Consider the following 25777-nt stretch of genomic DNA (forward strand, 5'->3'; position numbering starts at 1 on the left):
GGGCTGTTAGACTATGTTCAAGAGGAACATGGGAAGGAAGAGAACATCAAGAGGAACAAGAGGAACACCGCACCTTCAAGTGATACGTGATCGATGGGGATGCAATTCCCATATCGGGCTACAGCCCGTGGCGTCCATTGACCCGCGAAATCATTGACCTTCAAAACCTAGTAGGTGGTGTTTGGGGGAGGGGAGGGGAATAGTGAGAGTGAAGGGTGATGGTGAGAGGTGAGTGTGAGAGTGAAGATACCCAGGACTGCGACGGTCTTCACGTGATGTGATAGGAATACGTGAGAGTCCGTGAGGGGGCAGCAGGACGCTGGGGCTGGGCACGTGTTCTGGGGACGTGTTCTGGGGATGTCTGGGGCTGGGCACGTGTTCTGGGGTCGTCTGGGGCTGGGCACGTGTTCTGGGGTCGTCTGGGGCCGGGCACGTGTTCTGGGGTCGTCTGGGGCTGGGCACGTGTTCTGGGGTCGTCTGGTAGTGTGTGGTGAATGACCAACCTCTCTCTCACCGGTTTACCTAGTCGTCACGAAGCCTGTCACTAGTCAAGATGTAAGGCTCACAGTGCGGTGAATCTCTCTCTCTCTCTCTCTCTCTCTCTCTCTCTCTCTCTCTCTCTCTCTCTCTCTCTCGTGAACACTGAAATAAGGTTTTCTTCGATACAACATTTGCTTAAAAACGACAAATATTTAGAATTTGTTATATTCCTTCCAAAACCATCTTTCCCAATGAGTTTCCTTTCTTATCGAGAATTCCTGGAAACAACCTTATGCAAATTAATAATAATATTTGAGCCTTAACAATGAGGGGAAATTGGTTTCTGAAGTATATAGAGCTAGTGGGGAATCGAACTGGGGTTTGTGGGTGTGTGCCAATCCCACACCTTGCACTAATTTAGGGGGTTTCGAGGCTCCTAAGGGCGAAGTGAATGAAGTCCACGTTTGAACAAATCCACAAGGGCCGTGACCTTGAACCGTTGCCGTGGCGAGGGTTCGAACCTACGTCCGAGAGGATCCCAGACGCTGGCTTAATAGACTGAGCTACGACATGGTAAAAGAATTGTGGATGTGTTCATTTGATGCATCACGCTATTGTGATTTGTGTGTGTAAAGTCGACGTTTATTGTGGTTGACAATTTATGTGACCGTAGATCACGTCATTACTCCACTCTTGAGTGGCACTCCAGGGCAGAGTTAACGTTCCAGTTGCGCAGCAGTTAGTTGCCCTCTGGAATCCTTCCTCGTGTGGCTGTTCAGTAGAGGGGGGGGGGGTAATAGAGCTACCGCCTCCTGCTCGTGGGTTCCAGGCTTCTAGAGCCCATGTCAATAAAAAATGTATTCCATGCATGCATACATAGGGCGCTGGTGGCTAAGTGGACACCACGCTGGATACGTAGTCCTGTGAACCGGGGTTTGATTCCCGGCGCCGACGGAAACAGATGGGCAGAGTTTCTTTCACTCTGATGCACCTGTTACCTTGCAGTAAATAGGTACCTGGAAGTTAGAAAGTTGTTACGGGCTGCTTCCTGGGTGTGTGTGTGTGCGGGAAGGGGGGGAGCTAGTTGATAGTAACAGTTGATTGATTGTCAGTTGAGAGGCGGGCCGAAAGAAGGGAAGGGAATTATCAAGGGAAAGCGCCAAGCCATTACGACTATATAGCACTGGGAAGGGGACAGGATTAGGATTTGGGATGGGACGGGGGGAAGGAATGGTACTCAACCACCTGGACGGTCGGGGATTGAACGCTGATCAGCATGAGGTTATCTTGAGATGATTTCGGGGCTTAGTGTCCCCGCGACCCGGTCCTCGACCAGGCCTCCACCCCCAGGAAGCAGCCCGTGACAGCTGACTAACTCCCAGCTAACTATTTTACTGCTAGGTAACAGGGGCATAGGGTGAAAGAAACTGCCCATTGTTTCTCGCTGGCGCCCGGGATCGAACCCGGGACCACAGGATCACAAGTCCAGTGTGCTGTCCGCTCGGCCGACCGGCTCCCCGTCGAAGCGAGACCGTCGCTCTACCAACCGTCCCAAGTGGTTGAGCGCGAGCCGAAAGAGCAGAGCTCAACCCCCGCAAGCACAACTAGGTGTATACATACATTGTGTAATAAAACTGCGTCCTTATAGTGAAAACAAGATGGAGAGATGATACTGTGAGCTGTACTGATACTCACAATGGGAATCGCTAAGTGGATGAAGGTAAAATGAGCTCATTTTGATAATTTGAAGTAATTAAAAAAAAACAATAAACGCCATTTATTTTCCCTGCGAGGAACAAGGAACGAGAAAGCATTATAAGCACCTTTGGAACAAGAAATATAAGGAAAACAAAAATCAGATGTATACACAGACTTTGCAAAGGCATTCGATAAGAGTGACCATGGAGTGATAACCCATAAAATGAGATCAATAGGAATAACGGGTAAAGTGGGACGGGGAATTTTCAACTTTGTCAAACAGAATGCTGAGGGTGATATAGGGCGCACATGGGCACGATATAACACCTCAATTATTGCGACCGTCTCATAGCTCTCGAAAAATACTGTTTGGAAAGGAGACGAGAAAGGTATCAAATAATATATACATTGAAGATACTTGAAGGCCAGGACCTAAATTTGCACAGTGGAATAAAAACATACTGGAACGAAAGATACGGAAGGAAATGCAGAATAGAACCAGTGAAGAGTAGAGGTGCCATAGGCACAATCAGAGAACACTGAACATCAGAGGTCCACAGCTGTTCAACACCCTCCCAGCAAGCATTATAAATATTACCAGAACAAAGGTGGATGTATTTAAGAATCATTTAGATAAGTTCTAGCAAAAAGTGCCGGACCAACCAAACTGTAGCGGATATTCGGCCCTGCGGGCTGCTCCAAGCAACAGCCTGTTGGACTAAGTTATCCCAAGTCGAGCCTGGCCTCAGGCATGGCTCGGAGAGTAGAAGATCTCCCGGAACCCCAACCAGGTATCCTCCTGTATATAAATTTAAGTTTCCCAGCAATATGAGTAAGACTTAAGAGGAGATGAAATGGATTGTCAGAGTTAGCGGAGCATGTCACTACCCTCCCCTCTCCGTCGACCTGACCTGACGGCTGAGTGGATGGTGCTCCGGATTTGTAGTCCTGAAGTTCCGGGTTCCATCCCCGGTTGAGGCGGAAACAAATGAGCAGAGTTTCTTTCACCATGATGCCTAGGTAACAGAGGCCCTGATTACCTAGCAGTAAATAGGTACCTGGGAGTTAGTCAGCTGCTACGAGCTGCTTCCTGGGGGTGTGTAACAAAAAGGAGGCCTGGTCGAGGACCGGGCCGCGGGGACGCTAAGCCCCGAAATCATCTCAAGATAACCTCGAGTATAACCAGGGAGCACGAGGTGCGTCAGTACTGTGGCTCGAGGCCCTATACACCGTGCCCACCGTAACTCACCGTCTGGGCCTACTCCGGCCGTGCCACGAGCCCTCCTAAACCCCGCCACGATCCCCGCCACGCCAACCACAAAAAAATAAAAGGTAAATAAAAAGGCCTACTGTCGCCCCGACCCGCTGTCTTGTCATCCCGGCGCGCCACAAGATAGGTATTTCATCGCCATTCCAACGGCTCTTGAGAATAATCCCTTTTTGGCTTCTTCCTCCTTCCCACCCTCTTTCTCCTCCCCAGACCTCCTGTGCTATGTCTTCCACCATCACAAGTTTCTATAGAAGCTATCTTACCCTGTCAAAGTAGGAGACACATAGGTGTATGTATATATATATGGTGGACCAAACTCTCACAAGTCAAGCCTGGCCTCTGGCCGAGCTCGGGGGAGTAGAAGAACTCCCAGAACCTCATCAAGCAGGTATATGTGAATATGTGTAAGTATGTGTATATATGTATTTGTGTGTGTGTTTGTATACAGGGTATGTGGAAGCTGGCCAGAATTTCATTTCACCTTTGTAAACGCACATTAATGACACTATGTAACAAGACACCTCGAACACTGTTTATGTAGGACAGACGTAAATCTGTGTATTTATATCTCTAGGTTAGCTTAGCATTTTAAAAGCACTACAATCACCTTCTGTGGTTGATTGTTCAATAAATACCTGAACAATATGTTCAACAGGTCTCTAACCCTGTCCATGGAGGACAGAAGAAAATGTATATATGCTGGTTAGCATTGTAAATGTGTGGCCACTTCTGAGGTAGAAAATAATAATAAAATAAAAATTATTGTTGCCATTCTGATGGTTACTGAGGAGGTCTCGGTCTCTCGTCTCCTGGGAAAGTTCTATGGCTGGGTTACCCTGTGGCTGGGTTACCCTGTGGCTGGGTTACCCTGTGGCTGGGTTACCCTGTGGCTGGGTTACCCTATGGCTGGGTTATCCTGTGGCTGGGTTACCCTGTGGCTGGGTTACCCTGTGGCTGGGTTACCCTGTGGCTGGGTTACCCTGTGGCTGGGTTACCCTGTGGCTGGGTTACTGTGGCTGGGTTACCCTGTGGCTGGGTTACTGTGGCTGGGTTACCCTGTGGCTGGGTTACTGTGGCTGGGTTACCCTGTGGCTGGGTTACTGTGGCTGGGTTTCTGTGGCTGGGTTACCCTGTGGCTGGGTTACCCTGTGGCTGGGTTACTGTGGCTGGGTTACCCTGTGGCTGGGTTACCCTGTGGCTGGGTTACCCTGTGGCTGGGTTACTGTGGCTGGGTTATCCTGTGGCTGGGTTACCCTGTGGCTGGGTTACCCTGTGGCTGGGTTACTGTGGCTGGGTTACTGTGACAGGTTACTAAAATAAGACAGGGAAAGGAGGGCTGGGTGGACGGCGTGTTCCTAGATTGTCATGAAGCATTTGATACTCTTCCTCAAGATCTCAACAACCACCACAACCACACCACTACCACCACAATCGAGCACCACTCCCCAAAACAACCACTAATGTTACCACTACCACAACTACTACCCCCCTATTACCACGATCCCCACTACCACAACTACCACCACTACCACAAATACCGATAATCCTCAAGAATATTCATGGTCACGTATACTAGTGACTTCATGACCTTCCAACCCAACGTGTGTAGGTCTGGCCGCACTGACCATCTCTACTACGACTTGCACACGACCCTTCTACCACCAGCACCACTCACCCAACGACCACTACCACTCACGACTGTGGTGGCAACCACTCAACATGAAGGACCTCGCCACACGTGGAAGTCCCACATAGATATGAAGCAGTAGAGTGTAGATAGGTCGTACCAGAGCCGATATGGTAGGCCTTGATGTTGTCCACGCTCAAGTGTGACTTCACGCACGACCCCTGCCAGTCACCCACGACCCCTGCCAGTCACCCACGACCCCTGCCAGTCACCCACGACCCCTGCCAGTCACCCACGACCCCTGCCAGTCACCCACGACCCCTGCCAGTCACCCACGACCACTCACAAGAGCGGTCACTCTGTGCCACAAGAACCCTTCTCCAAGCCTCCTCTAGTACCACTCGCCGGGAGAGCTCTCCTCCCCTCTCACTCTTCACCACTTTCCCCCCTTCATTCCATCTCCACCCCTCCCCCTCCCTTTCCCCCCCACCAATTGAGCCACCAGGGGCGGGGGCCACCCCCCCCCCCTTTCCCTCTCCACCTTCAGTATCCTCCCCCGTCTTCTCTCTTGATGTCTCCACTTCTCCTTCCTTCTCCCGTCTACTCTCCTCCCGGTGTTGCTGTTCTCACACTTGCAGACGTCAGTTGGGCCCCTTAACACCCCCCCCCCACATCCCCCCCCCCACCCCCACCAAACACGTGAGACTGCCCAGGTAAACATCTCTACCTCGCTCCTCGGCCCATTTGACATATTGACACATATTTTATGTCTCGTGTGTGTGTGGGTGTGTGCGTGTGTGTGTGTGTGTGTGTGTGTGTGTGTGTGTGTGTGTGTGTGTGTGTGCGTGCGTGCGTTTGTGCTTACCTAGTTGTGCTTGCTCAACTTGCCTAGTTGTACTTACCTAGTGGGTGTGTGTACTCACCTAGTCGTACTTGCGGGGGTTGAGCTGCAGCTCTTTGATCCTGCCTCTGGTCCACCAATCTACTAGTAAAGATTCCTGAGCTTCTCGAGCTCAATCATATCTATATTAGAGCGACGGTCTCACTTCATGATACCTGGTTGATGCCTGGTTGATGGGGTTCTGGGAGTTCTTCTACTCCCCAAGCCCAGCCCGAGGCCAGGCTCGACTTGTGAGAGTTTGGTCCACCAGGCTGTTGCTTGGAGCGGCCCGCAGGGCCACGTACCCACCACAGCCCGGCTGATCCGGAACTTCTCTTAGAAAACCGTCCAGTTTTCTCTTGAAGATGTCCACGGTTCATGCAGGTCGGCGTTCAATCCCGACCGTCCAAGTGGCTGGGCACCATTCATTTCCCCACGTCCCATCCCAAATCCTTATCCTGATCCTTTCCCAGTGATATATAGTTTCCCCCCCCCCCCTTTTTTTTTTTGGAGATATGTACAAGAGTTGTTACATTCTTGTACAGCCACTAGTACGCGTAGCGTTTCGGGCAGGTCCCTGGAATACGATCCCCTGCCGCGAAGAATCGTTTTTTCATCCAAGTACACATTTTACTGTTGAGTTAAACAGAGGCTACAGTTAAGGAATTGCGCCCAGTAAATCCTCCCCGGCCAGGATACGAACCCATGACATAGCGCTCGCGGAACGCCAGGCGAGTGTCTTACCACTACACCACGGAGACTGTTCGATAATGTCCCTGATAATTCCCTCCCTCGACTCACAGGGGAAACTTGTATAATTGTGGTTTCTGTGGCAATAAGTTTAAAGTCTTCTGATATATATATATATATATATATATATATATATATATATATATATATATATATATATATATATATATATATTATTAAATATGACCGAAAAAGTAAGATTAATAATTCTAACACGAATTTTCTCAATCTTTCGTACATTACGCTTCACTGTTGGAGGTAAATAAAAAATCACTTCTCCAAAATTCATTTTTATTTCTAGTCTGACGCGACACGGGCGCGTTTCGTAAAACTTATTACATTTTCAAAGACTTCACAAATACACAACTGATTAGAACGTATCTCTGATTTTATATCTACATTTGAGTGAGGTGGGAAGGGTGATGTGGCATTAACACAAGACAGAACAGGAGGGGATATTAATAGGGTATTAAAAGTATCAACACAAGACAGAACAGAAACAATGGGTATTGAATAGAAGTGTTTGTAGAAAGCCTATTGGTCCATATTTCTTGATGCTTCTATATTGGAGCGGAGTCTTGAGGTGGGTAGAATATAGTTGTGCAATAATTGGCTGTTGATTGCTGGTGTTGACTTCTTGATGTGTAGTGCCTCGCAAACGTCAAGCCGCCTGCTATCGCTGTATCTATCGATGATTTCTGTGTTGTTTACTAGGATTTCTCTGGCGATGGTTTGGTTATGGGAAGAGATTATATGTTCCTTAATGGAGCCCTGTTGCTTATGCATCGTTAAACGCCTAGAAAGAGATGTTGTTGTCTTGCCTATATACTGGGTTTTTTGGAGCTTACAGTCCCCAAGTGGGCATTTGAAGGCATAGACGACATTAGTCTCTTTTAAAGCGTTCTGTTTTGTGTCTGGAGAGTTTCTCATGAGTAGGCTGGCCGTTTTTCTGGTTTTATAGTAAATCGTCAGTTGTATCCTCTGATTTTTGTCTGTAGGGATAACGTTTCTATTAACAATATCTTTCAGGACCCTTTCCTCCGTTTTATGAGCTGTGGAAAAGAAGTTCCTGTAAAATAGTCTAATAGGGGGTATAGGTGTTGTGTTAGTTGTCTCTTCAGAGGCAGAGAAGAGACAACTAACACAACACCTATACCCCCTATTAGACTATTTTACAGGAACTTCTTTTCCACAGCTCATAAAACGGAGGAAAGGGTCCTGAAAGATATTGTTAATAGAAACGTTATCCCTACAGACAAAAATCAGAGGATACAACTGACGATTTACTATAAAACCAGAAAAACGGCCAGCCTACTCATGAGAAACTCTCCAGACACAAAACAGAACGCTTTAAAAGAGACTAATGTCGTCTATGCCTTCAAATGCCCACTTGGGGACTGTAAGCTCCAAAAAACCCAGTATATAGGCAAGACAACAACATCTCTTTCTAGGCGTTTAACGATGCATAAGCAACAGGGCTCCATTAAGGAACATATAATCTCTTCCCATAACCAAACCATCGCCAGAGAAATCCTAGTAAACAACACAGAAATCATCGATAGATACAGCGATAGCAGGCGGCTTGACGTTTGCGAGGCACTACACATCAAGAAGTCAACACCAGCAATCAACAGCCAATTATTGCACAACTATATTCTACCCACCTCAAGACTCCGCTCCAATATAGAAGCATCAAGAAATATGGACCAATAGGCTTTCTACAAACACTTCTATTCAATACCCATTGTTTCTGTTCTGTCTTGTGTTGATACTTTTAATACCCTATTAATATCCCCTCCTGTTCTGTCTTGTGTTAATGCCACATCACCCTTCCCACCTCACTCAAATGTAGATATAAGATCAGAGATACGTTCTAATCAGTTGTGTATTTGTGAAGTCTTTGAAAATGTAATAAGTTTTACGAAACGCGCCCGTGTCGCGTCAGACTAGAAATAAAAATGAATTTTGGAGAAGTGATTTTTGATTTACCTCCAACAGTGAAGCGTAATGTACGAAAGATTGAGAAAATTCGTGTTAGAATTATTAATCTTACTTTTTCGGTCATATTTAATAATATATGTCTACAGGAAAGACTGCTACCAAAATATACTAATATATATATATATATATATATATATATATATATATATATATATATATATATATATATATATATATATATATAAATAAATATGCAACTATGATCACAAAAACACTGATCCAAGTATGCAGAATAACCACATGTGAAAAATAGAGAATGCTTAACGCGTTTTCGGCTAATTCGCCTTCATCAGAGCAAAGTAGAATGAAGATGAATGGATCTTCATTCTACTTTGTTCTTATGAAGGCGAATTAGCCGAAAACGCTTTAAACATTTTCTATTTTTCACATGTGGTTAATCTGTATATATATATATATATATATATATATATATATATATATATATATATATATATATATATATATATATATATATTTATATTGTGACGATAATCTCTTTCTAGAGAGATTGAGCCTGCTCTTCCCTACTCAAAGTTACGTCAATTCTACAAGTAATAGATGCTACATTCAAGATACGTCACCGGTACCACAAAACGTTTTGACCAGGAGGCAAAATGTACCCCAAGATCCCCCCACACCACACACCCTCCACACGCTGGCTCGTCATCAAACCAGCTAACTACCCTTCACCAGCTTGCCTGCTCCTGATTGGTGACTCGCCGACCGCGCACCTGCACACCACACCTCAGCGCCTTCTACCTGAGTCGACGTCTGAGCCTGACCAGCTATCAACTTCAGAACATTCTTTGTGCTCTTAGAGTTGACATCTCTCTCTGGCATACTAAGCTCAGTGGCTAGTATACGAAGGGAGGTTTCAGCCATAGCCGATATTCTCAGCACCATTTTATTATTTCACCTTTATACTGTTGTGTCTCACATTGTCTTTGCATTTATCTTTGTTATTTATTTGTACTTTAATTCCCCAGAGATTTGTCTATTTTCATTTATGTTTAAAATAAATATATTAAAGTTTCATTGTTCATACTTTGTGTTTTACGTGTTCCTCCCTCTCACTTACCACAGACAACAGGCAAGCAGTCTATCTTTTTTTTTTTTGTAAGTGTGACCAGGCATTGACACCTGCCATTGGAGGACTGCCGAACATCTATACTCCAACACTTTCCTGTCACAAAATATATATATATATATATATATATATATATATATATATATATATATATATATATATATAATATAAAATATAAAATATTGCTTTTTCCCCTCTCTTCTAATCCAAGTGTTGGGTCTGAAGATCAACCTCCACACAGCCTGGTATCTGACCAGCCCTCCTGGCTGGTGGTGTGGTCAACCAGGCTGTTGGACGCTGCTGCTCACACCCTGACATGAATCTCAGCCTGGTGGATAAGCTATCCATCAGAGGTAATTAACAAGTAATTAACAGAGAGGTAGGCTAGTTATGCCCCTAATGTGTAGTCGAAGAGCGGTGAAAAGTTTTGAGTCTCTGATGCTGATAGAGTTCTCTCTCAGCGTACCTATTGCTCTTGTGTTTTACAACTTGGCCATTTTCTACTTTATGTCATGCCTCTTGGTCTCTTGTGGTGATATTTCCGTGTGCAGATTTGGAACCAGTCCTGGTAATATTTTCCAAGTGTAAATTATTATGAATCACTCTCGGTTACATTAAAGGAAATACAGAAATTTGTTTCAGAAAATTTGTTTTCTGAAAATAAGATGTTTACAGAAAACAAATAAATGAAAATAAATGTTTACAGAAAACAGACTACTAAAAACAAATTTTAGTAGTCCTAATAATTTAGCTGTATTATTGTGTAGATTCGGGCAGTACATAGCCTTTGCAGGTTCTCCAGGTCAGCAGTTTCTGCAGCTTTGAATGGGGGTGGTGAGTGTGTAACAGTATTTCACCTTAGAGAGCACTAGGGTCTTAAAAATTATCTTCACTGATATGACATTCCTTATTTGAAATGTCATTTTTTATTCTTGTTATCCAACCTGTCATTTTTCTCACAGTTGTGACAGCTACTTGACTTTGTTCCTTTAATGTAAGGTCTTCCAAGTAACCTGGATTGTAACTGGATGGGGTTCTGGCAGTTGTTCTACTTCCCAAGCCCGACCTTGGGCCAGGTTGACAGCTTGATCCACCAGGCTGTTGCTTAGAGCGGCCCGCAGGTCCACATATATCCATTACAGCTTGGGTCGTTCGGTACTTCTAGCACAAAACTATACTGCTTTTTCTTGAAGACTTCCAGTTTTGTTCCGGCAATATTTCTTATACTTGCGGGAAGGATATTGAACAACCATAGACCTTAATGGCTTACGGCATGATTACTCCCAAAACTTTTATATTGATTTTTCGTTCTATAGTGATTTGACTGCGTTGTATATGTGAATTCCGTTTTTATAGTGTCATTTTTTTTGTTATTGTGCAGAAGCTGAAAATAGAAAAGCTAAGAGAAACATGAAAAAGTAGAAAGATGAAATAAGACAGTGATAATCAACATAGGGGAGGTCCATGGTTCATGCTCTCTACTGTGACTTATCATCTCCAAAAACTTGTTTATTTACTCACAAGGAAGTGGACGGTAGAGCGACGGTCTCGCTTCATGCAGATCGGCGTTCAATCCCCGACCATCTAAAGGGTTGGGCACCATTTCTTCCTTCCGTCCCATCCCAAATCCTTATCCTGACCCCTTCTCAGTGCTATATAGTCGTAATGGCCTGGCGGTCTCCCCTGATAATTTCCCTTCCTCTACTCACAGAGGAAACTTGCATAATTGAGGTTTCAATCCCATCAAGGATTATCAGAACCTGCTGTAGCTCCAGGCTGCACGAGTTATCTTTTCCGCTATCTTGCTCCAGAATAGTTTCTTCAGACAACTTTATGTTTGTGAGACATGTTGTCTTAATGTTTTAGAACTTAGTATTGGAAAGCAATGTTAAATATAAGTTTAGTACATTTTTAACACCAGCGTTAAAACCAAACCAAAAGATGGTGGTGTTGAGGTGTTGGGTGGCCACATGTGTTGGATCACCAGGGGTGATCCACCAGGGGTGATCCACCAGGGGTGATCCACCAGGGGTGATCCACCAGGGGTGATCCACCAGGGGTGATCCACCAGGGGTGATCCACCAGGGGTGATCCACCAGGGGTGATCCACCAGGGGTGATCCACCAGGGGTGATCCACCAGGGGTGATCCACCAGGGGTGATCCACCAGGGGTGATCCACCAGGGGTGATCCACCAGGGGTGATCCACCAGGGGTGATCCACCAGGGGTGATCCACCAGGGGTGATCCACCAGGGGTGATCCACCAGGGGTGATCCACCAGGGGTGATCCACCAGGGGTGATCCAACACATGTGGATCCACCACACGACCCACCACCCCTGGTGCCCCAGACCCACCACCCCAGAGACTGAACAAGTAAACAGATATCAACAATATCTTCCAATGGGCAACGGAAAACAACAATAAAATCAGCCGTGGTAAATCCAAGCTCCTTACAGCCGGCATGAACGGGAAGCCTCAACCGGATAGAGACATGTTAACGACATGTAAAGGATCTTAGAATAATGAGGTCGGACGACAATATTTACCGAGTATTAAAAAAAAAAAAGACAAACGTAGAATCAGCCAAGAAAATGACAGGGTGGATTATGAGAACCTTCATATAAGGAATGCCAACGAAATCTTCCTTGCTTTCAAATTACTTGTGTTTTTTATGCCCTGAATATTGCTCGCTACGCACCTCCAATTTTCAAAGTGGGAGATAATTGTGAAATAGAAGGACTGCAGAGGACACACTCGGCACGCAGAGACATGATGAAACATCTACATGAACCGTCTCAGAGCACTCAAAGTGTATACTCTAAGGGAAGGTCACGACATGTATCACATAATTGATATGGGGACCTGTAAGGTCAGGGGCCAGATATGGAGGGTATCTGTAAGGTCAGGGGCCATATATAAAGGGTATCTGTAAGGTCAGGGGCCAGATATGGTGGGTATCTGTAAGGTCAGGGGCCAGATATGGAGGGTCAGGGGCCAGATATGGTGGGTACCTGTAAGGTCAGGGGCCAGATATGGAGGGTACCTGTAAGGTCAGGGGCCAGATATGGAGGGTATCTGTAAGGTCAGGGGCTATATATAAAGGGTATCTGTAAGGTCAGGGGCCAGATATGGAGGGTATCTGTAAGGTCAGGGGCCAGATATGGAGGGTCAGGGGCCAGATATGGTGGGTACCTGTAAGGTCAGGGGCCAGATATGGAGGGTACCTGTAAGGTCAGGGGCCAGATATGGTGGGTACCTGTAAGGTCGGGGGCCAGATATGGAGGGTAGCTGTAACGTCAGGGGCCAGATATGGTGGGTACCTGTAAGGTCAGGGGCCAGATAATAAGGGTAGCTGTAAGGTCAGGGGCCAGATATGGAGGGTAGCTGTAAGGTCTGGGGCCAGATATGGAGGGTAGCTGTAAGGTCAGGGGCCAGATATGGAGGGTAGCTGTAAGGTCAGGGGCCAGATATGGAGGGTAGCTGTAAGGTCAGGGGCCAGATATGGAGGGTAGCTGTAAGATCGGGGGCCAGATATGGAGGGTAGCTGTAAGGTCAGGGGCCAGATATGGAGGGTAGCTGTAAGGTCAGGGACCAGATATGGAGGGTACCTGTTAGGTCAGGGGCCAGATATGGAGGGTAGCTGTAAGGTCAGGGGCCAGATATGGAGGGTAGCTGTAAGGTCAGGGGCCAGATATGGTGGGTACCTGTAAGGTCAGGGGCCAGATATGGAGGGTAGCTGTAAGGTCAGGGGCCAGATATGGAGGGTCAGGGGCCAGATATGGTGGGTAGTTGTAAGGTCGGGGGCCAGATATAGAGGGTAGCTGTAAGGTCAGGGGCCAGATATGGAGGGTAGCTGTAAGGTCAGTGGCCAGATATGGAGGGTAGCTGTAAGATCGGGGGCCAGATATGGAGGGTAGCTGTAAGGTCAGGGGCCAGATATGGAGGGTAGCTGTAAGGTCAGGGGCCAGATATGGAGGGTAGCTGTAAGGTCAGGGGCCAGATATGGAGGGTAGCTGTAAGGTCAGGGGCCAGATATGGAGGGTAGCTGTAAGGTCAGGGGCCAGATATGGTGGGTACCTGTAAGGTCAGGGGCCAGATATGGAGGGTAGCTGTAAGGTCAGGGGCCAGATATGGAGGGGATCTGTAAGGTCAGGGGCCAGATATGGAGGGTAGCTGTAAGGTCAGGGGCCAGATATGGAGGGTACCTGTAAGGTCAGGGGCCAGATATGGAGGGTACCTGTATGGTCAGGGGCCAGATATGGAGGGTATCTGTAAGGTCAGGGGCCAGATATGGTGGGTATCTGTAAGGTCAGGGGCCAGATATGGTGGGTATCTGTAAGGTCAGGGGCCAGATATGGTGGGTATCTGTAAGGTCAGGGGCCAGATATGGTGGGTATCTGTAAGGTCAGGGGCCAGATATGGTGGGTATCTGTAAGGTCAGGGGCCAGATATGGAGGGTAGCTGTAAGGTCAGGGGCCAGATATGGTGGGTAGCTGTAAGGTCAGGGGCCAGATATGGTGGGTATCTGTAAGGTCAGGGGCCAGATATGGTGGTCAGTCAATCAGATAAAATCGAGTCCAAGCGATGTTAAAAGCTCTGTACCTCAAGGTACAGTCTTTGCACCGCTACTGTTCCTTATTCTCATATCTGATATAGACAAAAATACACGCCACAGCTTCGTGTCGTCCTTTGCAGATGACACAAAAATCAGCATGAAAATTACCTCTGCTGAAGACATTGAAAAACTACAAGCAGATGTCAACAAAGTTTTTGATTGGGCAGCAGAAAATAACATGATGTTTAACAGTGATAAATTTCAGGTACTCAGGTACGGCAAAAATGAGGATATGAAACATAATACAGGGTACAAAACACAATCGAATCTTCACATAGTAGAAAAACAGCATGTCAAGGATTTGGGAATAATGATGTCCGACGATCTAACGTTTAGGGAGCATAACCAAGCAAATATCGCGTCAGCCAGAAAAATGATCGGATGGATTACGAGAACTTTCAAATCCAGGGATCCCATCACAATGGTTGTACTCTTCAAGTCACTTGTGTTGTCCCGTCTCGAGTACTGCTCAGTACTCACTTCCCCCTTCAGAGCAGGAGAGATTGCTGAAATAGAGGGAATACAGAGAACATATACGGCACGCATAGACGCGATAAAACACCTAAATTATTGGGATCGTCTCAAAGCTCTCCAAATGTACTCTCTAGAAAGGAGACGAGAGAGATACCAAATAATATACACATGGAAAATATTGGAGGGTCAGGTCCCAAATCTACACAGTAAAATAACAACGTACTGGAGTGAACGATATGGAAGAAAATGCAAGATTGAACCTGTGAAGAGCAGAGGTGCCATAGGCACAATCAGAGAGCACTGTATAAACATCAGGGGTCCGCGGTTGTTCAACGTCCTCCCAGCGAGCATAAGAAATATTGCCGGAACAACCGTGGACATCTTCAAGAGAAAACTGGACGGTTTTCTAAGAGAAGTTCCGGATCAGCCGGGCTGTGTACGTGGCCCTGCGGGCCGCTCCAAGCAACAGCCTGGTGGACCAAACTCTCACAAGTCGAGCCTGGCCTCGGGCCGGGCATGGGGAGTAGAAGAACTCCCAGAACCCCATCAACCAGGTATCAACCAGGTGGGTATCTGTAAGGTCAGGGGCCAGATATGGTGGGTATCTGTAAGGTCAGGGGCCAGATATGGTGGGTATCTGTAAGGTCAGGGGCCAGATATGGTGGGTATCTGTAAGGTCAGGGGCCAGATATGGTGGGTATCTGTAAGGTCAGGGGCCAGATATGGTGGGTATCTGTAAGGTCAGGGGCCAGATATGGTGGGTATCTGTAAGGTCAGGGGCCAGATATGGAGGGTAAGGTCAGGGGCCAGATATGGTGGGTAGCTGTAAGGTCAGGGGCCAGATATGGAGGGTAAGGTCAGGGGCCAGATATGGTGGGCAGTTTGCGAATCATCGTGACTAATTATCTTTATCTCCGTCACCGAAATGAGAACCGGTTGAAAACGGCAGAGTGGAGATTCTGCTCTCAGAAATAAGGCTTTCCGTGGGTCGACATCCCATGGGTTCACATCCAGTGGACTGGATCGACATTCTGTGGGTCGACATCCCATGGGTCGACATCCCATGGGTCGACATCCCATGGGTTAACATCCCATGGGTTAACATCCCATGGGTCGACATCCCATGGGTCGACATCCCATGGGTCGACATCCCATGGGTCGACATCCCATGGGTCGACATCCCATGGGTCGACTGGGCCTCGGTGGTCGAGGTTATCGTCCTGGAACCCAAGTTTTGAACTCAGAACTGGAATTCTCATTCCTCAAACGTCGATAACTTGTGGAAAACTTTCAGTAAAATTTCTCCAACAGAAAGTTTGTGATTTTTAATGTGTCAGAATCTCTAGTGATCTTGGACTATAGACGTGAGTTTGACGAGATGGAACGACGTAGTCGGGTGGTTGTGGACAATAGCTGGGATTATTTTAGAGTTTTGATTCGTTTAGGTTTAATTTAGGGGTTAAACTGAGGTTTAACTTGTGTCCAAGTAGAAGAACTCTAGAAATCCTCTCCAGGTATGCTCCAGGTAAGGCAGCTTCCAGCGGGCATAGTTGATGTGGTAGCATCTTGCAAGGAGCCCGAGTGACTACGGCTCCTTGACCAATGCTACCTTAAAGGGAACTTATGATTGGTTGTGCATAGCATACATGGGGTAACCGGCAATGCCCGGGTCTTACTCATCCTTGCCCTCCCAAACTCTCTCCTCTTCCCTTATTCCCCCCCCCCCCCTACCTTTCCTCTCGTCCCCTCCTTCTTTCCCCCCCCCCTCCCCCCCTCATCTAATCCTGAAGTTTCCAGCCAATCATCAAAACATTAGCCAAATGCGTGTTATTCCAGCCGCCCAATCCTGTTTATGAATTAAAAACACTTTACATGTCACTGACGAGTGATTACAGTCGACCTTTGCTCGTAGTGTTTGCTTAGTTCCGATGATCAAATCATCAGCCTCATGTGTGCTTCACCCACGTATCGTCCTCACTGCCCCTTGACCTTCATCACTGCAGCCATCTTCATCACACACTGTATTCATCGCCTGTAACTCATGATCATCACTAACCATCTACACGGCTATTGTAACTGTGGTCACTACACATTCTCCATCACTGTAATCAAAGAGTTGCTCATGAGTAAAGTTGCACATGAATTTATTCATGTATTACATGAGTAAACTCATACTTGAACAGTCGCTAAATTTTCCGAATTTTCCAGTTAATAAAAACTGTTTATTACACTTTTGTTAATTGCTTGGGTTTTATTGTGCCCAAGAGTTTCGTCTGATTATGAGCAGCTAGCCTTATCAGGGGCATCCCACCTATTTCCATAAGTTATGTTAGAAAATAAATATTTTTGAATTCCCTGACGAGATCACCCTAATCAGGCTTCCTCTTTCATTTGTTTCAGGAGATAAGTGATTTTTCTCGCTCTAAATAGCGTTGTAGTGACAAATTTATAAACAATTCATGTAGAGAGAGATCTGGGACACATTACATTTTAGATTCGTGCAAACAATACAGTTAGTTGGCATTTGACATCATCCAGGTCAGTAATAGTGGCCTTCTTCCAGTTTATGTGTGTTGTTGAGTAAACATATAGGAACTAACATTCCTATATAGGAATGTGTTCTGGTGGATATAAATAGGAGGTGCCTCGTATAAGCCAATAGACCTTCTGTAGTTTCTTTCATATGTTGTGAGGGAGGTGACCAGTCCAGCAACGAGGAGGCCTGGTCGACGACCGGGCCGCGGGGACGCTGAGTCCCGGAAGCACCTCAAGGTAACCTCAAGGAGGTGTACTGAAAGGGGCTTGGACAGGCAGGTGGCCTTGGAGGTTGTGTCCTGCACTGCTGGTCACATTCCCCCACACATATGACCACCTAGATCATCATCATCATCATCATCATCATCATCATCATCATCATTAATGAGCAGGTGATCAAGATGAGACCATTCTGCTGCATCCATTGAGTCTCTCCACGTTCTCTCTCTCTCTAACCCGTCCTCACTCTCTCTAACCCGTCCTCTCTCTCTCTAACCCGTCCTCACTCTCTCTAACCCGTCCTCACTCTCTCTAACCCGTCCTCTCTCTCTCTAACCCGTCCTCACTCTCTCTAACCCGTCCTCACTCTCTCTAACCCGTCCTCACTCTCTCTAACCCGTCCTCACTCTCTCTAACCCGTCCTCACTCTCTCTAACCCGTCCTCACTCTCTCTAACCCGTCCTCACTCTCTCTAACCCGTCCTCACTCTCTCTAACCCGTCCTCACTCTCTCTAACCCGTCCTCTCTCTCTCTAACCCGTCCTCACTCTCTCTAACCCGTCCTCACTCTCTCTAACCCGTCCTCACTCTCTCTAACCCGTCCTCACTCTCTCTAACCCGTCCTCTCTCTCTCTAACCCGTCCTCACTCTCTCTAACCCGTCCTCACTCTCTCTAACCCGTCCTCACTCTCTCTAACCCGTCCTCACTCTCTCTACTCTCAACTCTTCCCTCACAGTACTCTCCACTCTCAGATTTGAGACTGGCTGGGAACTCCCCACCCTCTAATTTACTCTCAATACTCTTCCCTCGCAACTCTCACTTGACACTCCCCACACCTCTCCCCTCTCACATTCAGTCCCCCTACCTCTCCCTCCCACTCAGCCTCCTCCCCTCTCAATCAGCACCATCCCCTCTTCCCCCTCCCATTTCCGTCTTGGTTCCACAACTTCCTCTCAGGAAAGATCCAAAAATAAAATGCCTCCCCCTTCGTCACGGGTCCCAGTGACTCTCTCTCTCTCTCTCTCTCTCTCTCTCTCTCTCTCTCTCTCTCTCTCTCTCTCTCTCTCTCTCTCTCTCTCTCTCTCTCTCTCTCTCTCTCTCCAAGAGATAATTTAGAAGGTTATTTCTGTAATGTCGCTACCAGGCCCGGTCTCTGACTAGGCTTGGTGGCCTGGTCAAGCAGACTACTGGACGTTGCTCCTCGCAGACTGACGAAGATCTGACATTTAGTGAACATAACCGAGCAAATATAGCGGCGGCCAGAAAATGATAGGATGGATTATGAGAATTCTCACAATGGACTTGAGAATGGTCCAGGACGGACCGAAACGTCGTCGTTCCTTCACCTTCTAGCGTGTGATCTGGTCAACATACTTCAGCCACGTTAGTGGTTATCTTGAGATGATTTCGGGGCTTTAGTGTCCCTGCGGCCCGGTCCTCGACCAGGCCTCCACCCCCAGGAAGCAGCCCGTGAGAGCTGACTAACTCCCAGGTACCTATTTACTGCTAGGTAACAGGGGCATTCAGGGTGAAAGGAACTTTGCCCATTTGTTTCTGCCTCGTGCGGGAATCGAACCCGCGCCACAGAATTACGAGTCCTGCGCGCTATCCACCAGGCTACGAGGCCCCCCCATAGTGTGACTCATCGCCTGCATGGATTATGAGAACGTTTAAATCCAGAGGCCCCACAGCAACGCTAATACTATTTACACTGGTGGTGTCTCGTGTTGAGTATTGCTCGGTACTCACTAACACTTTCAGAGCAGGAGATCTCTCTGAAATAGCAGCCCGTCCTCCTGTTGTGGTAGTACTTAGTGACGATGAGGACCATAGTACATATACAGACGTACAACGCGGTTAGAAAGTAGAAATCGGCACTATTCAGTTGGACAAACCGGAAAACTATTTTCTACTCATGTTGCAAAGACAAACTAACCTAACCTTCCTAGGCTTAATACACGATATATGAGGCCTAGTATAGTACTATACTATAGTATAGTACTATACTATGCATAGGAATATTTGTTTTACAGCTTAATTTTTCCGACTCTATAAAGTGAACAGTACAAAGTTCTTCTATCTACTTGCTTGGAACGGCAATCTTTCTACTATGGTGCACAGTGTTACAAAAACTATCTAAACGGGAAAATGGGTTGTAAATAGTGAATACTGAGAACATATACGGCACTCATAGACATGATAAAACATATATATTATTGGGACCGTCTCACAGCTCTCAAAATGTACTCGAGAAAGAAAACGAGAAAGATATAAAATAACATATACATTGAATATACTGGAAGGCCAGGTCCCAAATTTGCACAGTGGAGTAACAACATACTGGAGCGAAAGACACCTACCTTGAGTTACCTTGATGTGCTTCCAGGGCATAGCGTCCCCGCGGCCCGGTCATCGACCAGGCCTCCTGGTTGCTGGACTGATCAACCAGGCTGTTGGACGCGGCTGCTCGCAGCCTGACTAATGAGTCACAGCCTGGTTGACATCACGGAATGAAATGCAGAATATAATCATTGAGGAGTAGAGGTGCCATAGACACAATCAGAGAACACTGAACATCAGAGGTGACATCAGCTGATGTCACACCCTCTCAGCAAACATTAGAAATATTGCTGGAACAGAAGTGGAAATCTTCAAGAATCACTTACACGAGTTCTTGAAAGAAGTGCCGGACCAACCGGGTTATAGTGGATATGTGGGCCTGCGGACCGCTCCAAGCAACAGCCTGGTGGACCAAGTTATCACAAGTCAAGCCTAGGCTCAGGCCGGGCTCGGGGAGTAGACCCCCTCCAGGTAAGGTCCAGGCAAGATAATACAATGTTCTCAGCCATCAAAAGTCTCATGCTGGAACTGCCTTTTTGGAGAATATCACAAGCTGTCATTCATTCCTTGACTGACTCATCTGCAACTTGTTCGCTCAACAGGTTGATAACGCGAGATATCGAGTCAAACGATACCACGAAGGCTCTGGCATACAGTTGGTTTCAGGCCCATCCTGTTATCTTTGAGGTTATCTTTGAGATGGTTTCGGGGCTTAGCGTCCCCGCGGCCCGGTCCTCGACCAGGCCTCATTTTTGTTACACACCCCCCCAGGAAGCAGCCCGTAGCAGCTGTCTAACTCCCAGGTACCTATTTATTGCTAAGTAACAGGGGCATCAGGGTGAAAGAAACATTTTGCTCATTTGTCTCCGCCTCCACCGGGGATCGAACCCGGAACCTCAGGACTACAAATCCGAAGCGTTCTCCACCCAGCTGTCAGGAGCCCAGACCTGTTCCTAATAGTTACTGACCATTAAGGCTAGTTTATTCCTAATGGAGAGACAACAATCTCATGAAATAAAGGAGTCTCTAAGGGTAGGCTTCAGTTGAGGTGGTGTAGGATAGCAGCTCTTGCTTGCAGTTTAATTAGCAACCTCAGTGAGTTACCTAATGAACACTAGTTTAAGTTTAAAAAGCGTGAGAGAGAGAGAGAGCGTGTGATTGAGTCAGTATATAGTATGTATGCTGGCTAATATAGTATGTATGCTGGCTAATATAGTATGTATGCTGGCTAATATAGTATGTATGCTGGCTAATATAGTATGTATCCTGGCTAATATAGTATGTATGCTGGCTAATATAGTATGTATCCTGGCTAATATAGTATGTATCATGGCTAATATAGTATATATGCTGGCTAATATAGTATGTATCCTGGCTAATATAGTATGTATCATGGCTAATATAGTACGTATGCTGGCTAATATAGTATGTATGCTGGCTATTCATGCTAATATAGTATATAGAGGGTCAGAGTGGGACCTATACGACAGAGAGAGAGAGAGAGAGAGAGAGAGACAGAGAGAGAGAGAGACAGAGAGAGAGAGAGAGAGACAGAGAGAGAGAGAGACAGAGAGAGAGAGAGAGAGACAGAGAGAGAGAGACACTCAGCTAATTAGTGTGCTGTCGAGGCCAAGGGTTTCAGTTTTTACTCCTAGACATAAGAATAATGAATAAAAGCCCACACAGTTTCCATCCAGCATATATGACCAACGATTAATTAAGATATAAGACCAAGGAGGCTGCTAGATAAATGAATTAGATATATAAAATATATATGCTGACAGAATACTATATCGATCATATACATTCAACGAAACTCTTCAGAAATGGTGACCTGGTAAACCCCAGTACACAGACTAGGGAAGTATTACCCCAGTACACAGACTAGGGAAGTATTACCCCAGTACACAGACTAGGGAAGTACACAGGCTAGGGAAGTATTACCCCAGTACACAGACTAGGGAAGTATTACCTAAGTACACAGACTAGGGAAGTATTACCCCAGTACACAGACTAGGGAAGTACACAGACTAGGGAAGTATTACCCCAGTACACAGACTAGGGAAGTACACAGACTAGGGAAGTATTACCTAAGTACACAGACTAGGGAAGTATTACCTAAGTACACAGACTAGGGAAGTATTACCCCAGTACACAGACTAGGGAAGTACACAGACTAGGGAAGTATTACCCCAGTACACAGACTAGGGAAGTACACAGAATAGGGAAGTATTACCTAAGTACACAGACTAGGGAAGTATTACCCCAGTACACAGACTAGGGAAGTACACAGACTAGGGAAGTATTACCCCAGTACACAGACTAGGGAAGTACACAGACTAGGGAAGTATTACCTAAGTACACAGACTAGGGAAGTATTACCCCAGTACACAGACTAGGGAAGTATTACCCCAGTACACAGACTAGGGAAGTACTACCCCTGTACACAGACTAGGGAAGTACACAGACTAGGGAAGTATTACCTAAGTACACAGACTAAGGAAGTACACAGACTACGGAAGTACACAGACTAGGGAAGTACAGAGACTAGGGAAGTATTACCCCAGTACACAGACTAGGGAAGTACTACCCCTGTACACAGACTAGGGAAGTACTACCCCTGTACACAGACTAGGGAAGTACTACCCCTGTACACAGACTAGGGAAGTACTACCCCTGTACACAGACTAGGGAAGTACTACCCCTGTACACAGACTAGGGAAGTACTACCCCTGTACACAGACTAGGGAAATACTACCCCAGTACACAGACTAGGGAAGTACTACCCCTGTACACAGACTAGGGAAGTACTACCCCTGTACACAGACTAGGGAAGTACTACCCCAGTACACAGACTAGGGAAGTACTACCCTAGTACACAGACTAGGGAAGTACTACCCCTGTACACAGACTAGGGAAGTACTACCCCAGTACACAGACTAGGGAAGTACTACCCCTGTACACAGACTAGGGAAGTACTACCCCAGTACACAGACTAGGGAAATACTACCCCAGTACACAGACTAGGGAAGTACTACCCCTGTACACAGACTAGGGAAGTACTACCCCTGTACACAGACTAGGGAAGTACTACCCCTGTACACAGACTAGGGAAGTACTACCCCTGTACACAGACTAGGGAAGTACACAGAGTAGGGAAGTACTACCCCAGTACACAGACTAGGGAAGTACTACCCCTGTACACAGACTAGGGAAGTACTACCCCTGTACACAGACTAGGGAAGTACTACCCCTGTACACAGACTAGGGAAGTACTACCCCAGTACACAGACTAGGGAAGTACTACCCTAGTACACAGACTAGGGAAGTACTACCCTAGTACACAGACTAGGGAAGTACTACCCCTGTACACAGACTAGGGAAGTACTACCCCAGTACACAGACTAGGGAAGTACTACCCCTGTACACAGACTAGGGAAGTACACAGAGTAGGGAAGTACTACCCCAGTACACAGACTAGGGAAGTACTACCCCAGTACACAGACTAGGGAAGTACTACCCCTGTACACAGACTAGGGAAGTACTACCCCTGTACACAGACTAGGGAAGTACTACCCCTGTACACAGACTAGGGAAGTACTACCCCAGTACACAGACTAGGGAAGTACTACCCCAGTACACAGACTAGGGAAGTATTACCCCTGTACACAGACTAGGGAAGTACTACCCCTGTACACAGACTAGGGAAGTACTACCCCAGTACACAGACTAGGGAAGTACTACCCTAGTACACAGACTAGGGAAGTACTACCCCTGTACACAGACTAGGGAAGTACTACCCCTGTACACAGACTAGGGAAGTACTACCCCTGTACACAGACTAGGGAAGTACTACCCCTGTACACAGACTAGGGAAGTACTACCCCTGTACACAGACTAGGGAAGTACTACCCCAGTACACAGACTAGGGAAGTACTACCCCAGTACACAGACTAGGGAAGTACTACCCCTGTACACAGACTAGGGAAGTACACAGAGTAGGGAAGTACTACCCCAGTACACAGACTAGGGAAGTACTACCCCAGTACACAGACTAGGGAAGTACACAGACTAGGGAAGTACTACCCCAGTACACAGACTAGGGAAGTACTACCCCAGTACACAGACTAGGGAAGTACACAGACTAGGGAAGTACTACCCCAGTACACAGACTAGGGAAGTACTACCCCAGTACACAGACTAGGGAAGTACACAGACTAGGGAAGTACTACCCCAGTACACAGACTAGGGAAGTACTACCCCAGTACACAGACTAGGGAAGTACTACCCCAGTACACAGACTAGGGAAGTACTACCCCAGTACACAGACTAGGGAAGTACACAGACTAGGGAAGTACTACCCCAGTACACAGACTAGGGAAGTACTACCCCAGTACACAGACTAGGGAAGTACTACCCCTGGTACTGGCAGGTATATTTAGTCTGCCAAAAGTGATCTGTGTGCTACTTACCGCTTCACTGGAGCCCGAAATGACCAAAATATTGGAGCGGTCAGTTGGATAAAACTAATACAGTATTTTTATGCATTTTTATGGATGACCCGTCTCACTGTTGTGACGGTCTCACTGTTGTGACGGTCTCACTGTTGTGACGGTCTCACTGTTGTGACGGTCCCACTGTTGTGACGGTGTCACTGTTGTGACGGTCTCACTGTTGTGACGGTGTCACTGTTGTGACGGTCTCACTGTTGTGACGGTCTCACTGTTGTGACGGTCTCACTGTTGTGACGGTGTCACTGTTGTGACGGTCTCACTGTTGTGACGGTCTCACTGTTGTGACGGTCTCACTGTTGTGACGGTCTCACTGTTGTGACGGTCTCACTGTTGTGACGAACGGTCTCACTGTTGTGACGAACGGTCTCACTGTTGTGACGAACGGTCTCACTGTTGTGACGAACGGTCTCACTGTTGTGACGAACGGTCTCACTGTTGTGACGAACGGTCTCACTGTTGTGACGAACGGTCTCACTGTTGTGACGAACGGTCTCACTGTTGTGACGAACGGTCTCACTGTTGTGACGGTCTCACTGTTGTGACGAACGGTCTCACTGTTGTGACGGTCTCACTGTTGTGACGAACGGTCTCACTGTTGTGACGGTGTCACTGTTGTGACGGACGGTCTCACTGTTGTGACGGTCTCACTGTTGTGACGGTCTCACTGTTGTGACGGTCTTACTGTTGTGACGAACGGTCTCACTGTTGTGACGGTCTCACTGTTGTGACGAACGGTCTCACTGTTGTGACGGACGGTCTCACTGTTGTGACGGTCTCACTGTTGTGACGGTCTCACTGTTGTGACGAACGGTCTCACTGTTGTGACGAACGGTCTCACTGTTGTGACGGTCTCACTGTTGTGACGGACGGTCTCACTGTTGTGACGGACGGTCTCACTGTTGTGACGGTCTCACTGTTGTGGCGGTCTCACTGTTGTGACGGTCTCACTGTTGTGACGAACGGTCTCACTGTTGTGACGAACGGTCTCACTGTTGTGACGAACGGTCTTACTGTTGTGACGAACGGTCTCACTGTTGTGACGAACGGTCTCGGTGTTGTGACGAACGGTCTCGGTGTTGTGACGAACGGTCTCGGTGTTGTGACGAACGGTCTCGCTGTTGTGACGAACGGTCTCGGTGTTGTGACGAACGGTCTCGCTGTTGTGACGAACGGTCTCACTGTTGTGACGAACGGTCTCGCTGTTGTGACGAACGGTCTCGCTGTTGTGACGGTCTCACTGTTGTGACGAACGGTCTCACTGTTGTGACGAACGGTCTCACTGTTG

This window comes from Procambarus clarkii, chromosome 26 (genome assembly GCF_040958095.1).
Source record: "Procambarus clarkii isolate CNS0578487 chromosome 26, FALCON_Pclarkii_2.0, whole genome shotgun sequence".
Classification (NCBI taxonomy): Eukaryota; Metazoa; Arthropoda; class Malacostraca; order Decapoda; family Cambaridae; genus Procambarus; species Procambarus clarkii.